This window comes from Fukomys damarensis, unplaced genomic scaffold, assembly GCF_012274545.1.
Source record: "Fukomys damarensis isolate Sample0158 unplaced genomic scaffold, DMR_v1.0_HiC HiC_scaffold_16, whole genome shotgun sequence".
NCBI classification, from domain to species: Eukaryota; Metazoa; Chordata; class Mammalia; order Rodentia; family Bathyergidae; genus Fukomys; species Fukomys damarensis.
Window position 1 is genome coordinate 108,180,446 of NW_022900928.1, and position 5,947 is coordinate 108,186,392.

The 5,947-nt window shown below is 35.5% G+C and overlaps 1 pseudogene; it reads left to right on the plus strand.

The window, feature by feature from the left end:
- The first annotated feature begins 287 nt into the window (after window positions 1–287).
- On the plus strand, window positions 288–2,696 carry LOC104856598 (annotated as a pseudogene).
- The last annotated feature ends 3,251 nt before the right edge of the window (window positions 2,697–5,947 follow it).

Sequence of the window (5,947 nt, forward strand, 5' to 3'; positions counted from 1 at the left end):
AAAAAAAAAATTCTATAGATTTATACCTGGAAAAATTTCTCAAACAAGTGTATACAAATTCACTAACATGCTTTATGGGAAATAGTTTGATGGTATAATAAGCCAGCCAGATATATCAAATAATCTAGGCACAAAAATAAATCATAAGAAAATGTTTCTGAACTCCATGAGGAAGGTTGTTTATTAAAATAAAAAAATGAAATGGGTTAGGGCCAGGGATTTAGCTCAGTGGCACCGTGCCTGCCTCACAAGAGCAAGGTCATTAATTTGATTCCTGGTACCAAAAATAAATAAATTAAATTAAACAAATGGGTTGGGTGAATGGGGTTAAAAAAAGTAAAAGAAGATTAGAGATTACTTCCAACAAAAGCTGTATGCAAAAAGAAAGGAAAGAGAAGAAGAGAAAAAGAAAGAGAAAGAAAAAGAAAGAAAGTAAAAAAAGAGAGAAAGCAAGCAAGCCAGCCACATTTCTAGTTATCTAATCTCCTCCCTCTTAACCTTTAAGCTTTAGATTCTGGTTTTCTAATGTACTATTCATTCAGACTGAACTAGCCTGAAGTTTGATTTAGAAGGTAGATTACCCGCTCATGTTTTGGCCTGATGACATTCTAAGTTTGGGACTACCAGATATCTCCCTTTTTTACAATTTAGCCCAACTTCAGACATATTACCAGTGATAACAACATTTCGCTTTATAATGAAAATCTATTTGGAGCATGAGGTGAAATACTAGCATAATGTTTTTATGGTTCACCCAAATATCTGACAATCAGAAATAGTTTTCATCCTGCCACTGTTTGTTCACTTGCGCCATCTGGTTCGTATGACCAGAAGAAATATTGGCATCTATGTTCAACCAGAATGACCATCAGTTCTCAAAACATTTTATTTTCTCTTTGCCGAAAACAAAGTGACAACTGATCTCAAAGTGTAAGTACTTACCGTGTAAAACAAATGACTTGGAAGAGGAGGAATTTTGTTGAGTAATACTCTCCAGAAATGAGGTTGGAGGGGTATTTTGGTGTCATCAGCTATCTCAAGCTATGTTCTAGCAGTATAATTAATTTATGTTTGTTTCCAATTATTTATCAATCTAATAAAGACTTTTTGACAGTGTGCTATACAAAATGCAATGCACCGGGCACTAACGGGATACCGAGTTGTGGGTTCCCCCAGGGCTGGGACTAACATGAGGGAGAAATTCAGGCTTGAGGGCCCGCAGTGGTAGTCTGGTAGTCAGAAGTCATTGGAGAAATCTTAATGTTTCAGGAAAACCTTTGTAAGCACCTGAAGTATATCAGATTTTGTGGGTACAAGATTTGTTGACCTACAACATGCTTCAATACCCATATGTTTGTAGACTTATACAAAGAATGTTTTCCATACTGGTCAGAATCTGGCACACTTAATTCAAGTGTCTGGAAAAAGGTGCATACTACAGCAGAAAGATATAGTGAATATAAAGAACAATCTGGTCAAACTGAAGCTCAGGAATTACACACTCCTCAAAACTGAGATTCTGAAGCTGCAGCTAAGATTACAGTAATGGTGGATGAAGCTGTTCATTATTTGAGACCACTAAAGGGGCAGATTTTTCTAGGTATGACATTTGGTTCAGGAAGATATACAAGTGTCATTCTTCAGAAGGAGTCAGATATTACTCTGTATACTTTAGACAGAGACTTAACAGTTTAAGCAACTGCTGAACAGCTTTCAGAATTATATCCTAAACATTTATAAGCTGTGCTGGGCCTGTGCAGCCAGGCAGAGCCTTACTAATGAAAGCTGGAGTGTAGCTAGGGCCTTTGGATGGAGTGCTTTTGGATGTTGGATGTTCCTCCATGCAACTTGACGCTTCTGAAAGAGACTTTTCCCTTTGGAAAGACAGTCCCTTGGACTTGAGGATGGATGGTAGCTGGTACTGTGAATACCTTGGAGCAACAGGCACCCACATCCATCTTGAGAAGATATATGGAGGAGAAACACTCCAAGAAAATCTTGTTAGCAATTATTCAAGCACAGAGCATTTACCCTTTCACCAGAGCCCAGCATCTTGCCAGCATGGCTGTAGGGGCTTTTCCTCCCCTACTATTTATGCACAGAAAGATCTGCTACAGTGATCTACCCATATTACTACCAAGACTAGTATATGTGCTGCCTAAGCAAACACACTACCAAGACTTTAAAGGCTCTTCGCATATTGTGAACTAGGAGCTGGATGAACTACACAGGACTGAGGACAGCTCAGAAGTTTCTGAGACCTAGTGGTCACCTTGTTGCCATCCTCTTTCACTCATTAGAAGATCAAATCATTTAATGATTTTTGCTTAGGATAAGCATATTGGAAAGTGTCACAGAAGATGATACAAATGTCACATTTGGGTCTAGATCATGAAAAAAAAGGAGTCTCTGTAAAAGCTTCTTTAATGTGGGAGTAGATGTGCGAGAGGGCATTTACTACAGAAGATAAGGGTGCACAAGATAACCCCAGAGGGCACTCGGCCACCCCCAGAGCAACTAACAGATTATGAGAAACTTATTATAATATGATCTTCACGTTTTCCTTCAGTTTTTCTGTTTTCTGAATGTGATGTTTCTGGACACCTTAATACAGCTTAGAGCATGGGGCAATGTGGATGGAAATTGATGGTTTTTACCAATAGCATTGTTTGTTTGTTTTTTTCCTCAGAAGAAACTAGGAAAACAGCATGACATGGAAATTTCAACTAGTAAGCAGCAGCATGTCTAGACTGGGAAAATGTTTGTCTTTGCATGATATTTAACTTTTGAGATGCAATCTTTTCTCTAATGAGGAAATAATAAAAAATAATATTTTGTGTTTATCTAAATATGTAAGCTCAAGCTGTCAAAGAGGAAAAAAATTATGATCATATCTGCATGCCCAAATTCTGAATTGAGATGTTCACACTTACAAAAGACTTTCTGTGGCTCAAAAAATTAATGATGATCATTAAATAAATTTTAATTTCCCTAGTTCTGAATAATTAATTGGTATAGCTTTCCCAAATATAGGCTTTTTACAAATTTTACTTTTCAAATATTTTTAAATGCATTATACTGATGAATTTCATTGTTGAAGTTATAGTTTCTCATTTTAAAGATATTTTTTCATTACGGTAGGGATTATTTTTTCATGTATCACAAAGTAAAAGGTGTGAAATTATGCTAACAGCTATCATAGAGAATTATTTCAAAGAATTTATATTTAATGTCAATTGTATCTATTATAAGAACAACTCAGAAAACCTTTAGTAAATAATATAATGTATTGCTTGAATCCTATATCTTTAATTGAGCTATTCAAAAGAATTCAGAGTCTATTTGAAATAGAAAACTATCTGATTTATTCGATACATTAAAATTAATGTTCCCGGGGCCAGGGTTCCTCTACCTGCTTAGCAAGCACAAGGACCTGAGTTTGATCCCCAGTACCAAAAAAAATAAATAAATGAAAATTATTGTTCCCTTAATGTTTTACTGAAGTACAGTCACTGGAATTAAGATAAAAAGTTTATGGGGCTGGAGATTTAGCTCAGCGGTTTGGTGGCCTGCCTTGCAAGCGCAAGGACCGGAGTTCGATCCCCGGTACCAAAAAAAAAAAAAAAGATAAAAAGTTTATTCAGGGTAAATCTACTTGATAGAGGATTCTTTAACAAACTGATGAGATTGATTCATAACTCCAGTGTTAACTTTTATATGTAATTTGCACTTCCGATTTTTTCAATATTCAGCAAGTACTGAATTTGTCATTAGAGAAAAAAGATAAGTTACAGTACATATGGATCATAATACATGTCCTGTGGAACTTATAGTTGAGTGGAAGAGAAAGATGTTTGTTAAATAATCATGAAACCCAGGTTAAAATAATGGACACAATGGTGAATGCTGCAAAGAAGTACCAGTAGCATTTGGTACTACAAGGAGGTACCAAACATGGTTCATTACAAGCATGTAGTAGGGATTTGATCTATTGAAGGAAATCAGATCTGAGAACATTATACTAGAATTGCAACTTGAAGGATGGGTAGGAGATTTAAAATGTGCTCATGGAGTGCGGATGGTCATAGTGATTAAAGATATATATAAATGTGTATTCTCATGAGTAGTTATTCTTAAAATATTTTCACTGTTAATTTGTTCAATACACTATTCAAATACAGAAAAATTCATATTCTCAATTATAATTACAAATTGGGAATACAAGTGAATAAAAATATGTTGTATATATGTTGTAAGGTGCATAATAAAATACATAAGTGAATTTTATATAGTTAAATCTGCAAAATGGCTTTGAGAAATTCAAACACACATAGAAAATAAAAACTGATTTTTCCAATGGGGGAATACCAAGTTGTATTAGTCACAAAAATGACTGTCTCCATATGAAATCAAACATTGCATTACAGTGGCTGAACTCACTGAATGTTTAGTCCACTCAACAGCACAATGAAGCTGCTCTAGTGACAGAACAAACTTCTATTACATGATAATCCAGTGATCCCAGCTCCTATCTTGAGCTCCTGCCATCCTACAGAGCATAACAATCTTTGGTTTCAAGCTGGTGAAATGGTGAAAGAGTAAAAAAGGCATGCATACTTCTTGTAACACCTCCCAGAAGTGACACTCATTATTTGTACTTATATCATACTGGTAACCTTAACTCTTACATACTGATAAGAACAAGACACATGCCTGCACCTAGTAACCCTAACCCAACCTTAACCCTAACCCTGATGGGATAGACAGTTCTCTATAACAAGTCCATAGTAGGGAAGAGCAGGGATATGCTGGAGGCTTCTGACATTCTTAATGTGTAAGATGTGGCTTCTACCTCAAAGAACCTTTATCAGAAGAAGAATTTTTAAAATGAAGAGATAAGATTCAATTTTGTGGATAAGAAGATGCATTTTGTCCAGATGTCAGTTATTCTAAATTTCATATCCAGATTCAATACAGTTCTCATCAAAATCCCAGCAAGTTATTTTGCAGATACCAATAAGCTGATGTATATACTATGTATTTAGAGAGGCAAGAAAATCCAGAATAGTCAACATAATATTAAAGAAGAACAGTTAGAGGACTGACTCTACCCAACTTTAAGACTTGCTATAAAGTTACAGTAATCAAGACAATATGGGTGATTGCTATGGTTCAGAAATGTCCCTTGTGACCTATTGGTCAACATCCTGTAATGCTATTGGGAAGTGGTAGAAATTTTAAGAGATGGGGCCTAGTAAAAGAAAGTTAGGTCATTGAAGGCATGCCCTTGAAGAGATTATGATTTCAGCCCTTTCTTAGGACTTTGACTCATGACAGAGGTAAATAAGCCTGCTCTGCCATGTGTTCCTACCATGATGTACTCCACTGTTATAGGCCCAAACCAAGAAGGCCAAGCAACCATGCACTGAAATTTGAAACCATGAGCGAAGGTAAACCTTTCTTGAGCTGGGAATGTAGCTCAGTGGAACCAGGCCTGCCTGACAAGCACAAGATCTTGAATTCAATTTCAGAAACTGGAAAAAACAAAACAAAGTAAACCTTTCTTCCTAATAAGTTGGTTTTCTCACATATTCTGTAACTGTGACAGAAAGCTGACTAAAGCAATATAATAAGCAAACAAATAAAAAGAACCCAGAAATAGACCCATATAGATACATCTGATCTTTGACAAAGGAGAAAAGACAATAATCAGAACAATAAAATAGAGCAAAGTATTTTCAACAAATGATTCTGGAGCAATCAGGGACCCACATACAAAAAAATGAATCTAGAAACAGACTTTACACCCTTGATCAAAATTCACTCCAAATGGATCATATATCAAAATATAAAATAAAAAAACTATACATCTTCCAAAAGATAGGAGAAATCCTAAATGCCTTGATGTACAGTTACAGTTATGACTTTTTTTTTTTTTTTTTTTTTT